Source organism: Charadrius vociferus, unplaced genomic scaffold (genome assembly GCF_000708025.1).
Source record: "Charadrius vociferus isolate BGI_N301 unplaced genomic scaffold, ASM70802v2 scaffold549, whole genome shotgun sequence".
Taxonomy (NCBI): Eukaryota; Metazoa; Chordata; class Aves; order Charadriiformes; family Charadriidae; genus Charadrius; species Charadrius vociferus.
This window is the reverse complement of record NW_009650103.1, coordinates 2391288-2392261: the sequence shown is the minus strand read 5'-3', so window position 1 is coordinate 2392261 and position 974 is coordinate 2391288. Positions and strand designations below refer to the sequence as shown.

Sequence of the window (974 nt, the reverse complement as noted above, 5' to 3'; positions counted from 1 at the left end):
CCCAGCCCGCCTCTCGCGCGGTGAGCCCGGCTCCTCGGGTTTGCGTTATCGCCTCCGCCTGAGAGCGTGGTGCGCATGGAAACCTTGCTGCCCCCGGCCTCTCCCCACGCCGTCTGTGGCAGAAATGAAACGGCCGGGCCCTTCTCAGGACATCCACCAAGCCACCCCGTCCCCCTCAAACTGCCACGTGGGTTAAGAGCCGTAAGGGCAGCCCAGTCGCCCCAAGCCCCCGCCGCAGCCCCCGCTGGGTCTCTGCCTTCGCAGCCCGCCCAGGCGCTCGGGGTCGGGACGGCGGTGCCAGCGGTGCCGGCGTGCACCTGCAGCTCCCCCAAACTCTCCAAGGTATTCTGCAGGTCCGGACCAGGCTGCTCCCCAGCGCGGGCAGCTCGCTATGTCACCTCTGCCCCCATGGGGAAGGGACCGGGGGACCAGGCTCATCCGCGGTGGGACCCCAGACTCTGGTCCAGCTGGGGGTTTCCCCCCGGCTCTCTCCAAGGGCCGTGTTTTCCTCTCCCCCAGAGCCTCAGCCCCATCACACGAGGAGCAGCATCAGCTATTTACGATTGCTGGTAGGAGTCCAAAGCAGATAACGTCGATTTGCGCCTCATTTTGAAGCAGCTGGGCTGAGACTGAGCAGCAATAACTGGCAATGTCCTAGATACCAGGATTAACTCATTTTGAACCATCCGAATGAGTAATTAGTACTGCAATTACTTTAAACTCAGGGTTACATTCTACAGCGATGGCATGATAAAACAGCCAAGATTAGTTTAACTTGAAGAAACCCGGTACGGCCCGGCCTCTCCGGCAATGAAAAGGGGACATTGTTTCAGGTCTGCTGCGCTGCATACCAGCGTATCAATCACCCTCTTATCATGAGAAACAGCCCCCTGTCCCTCCTGCCTCGCCCGAAGCCGAAGCAGCTCCTGCATCGTGCCATGCGGGATGGAGGAGGTGCCGAGGGACACCCCCCC

The 974-nt window shown here is 61.1% G+C and overlaps 1 protein-coding gene across 1 annotated transcript in view; it reads right to left on the bottom strand.

The window, feature by feature from the left end:
• NOTCH1 (notch 1) overlaps positions 1-974 on the bottom strand; it is a 42120-nt gene that overhangs the window by 20258 nt on the left and 20888 nt on the right. The window lies entirely within an intron of this gene.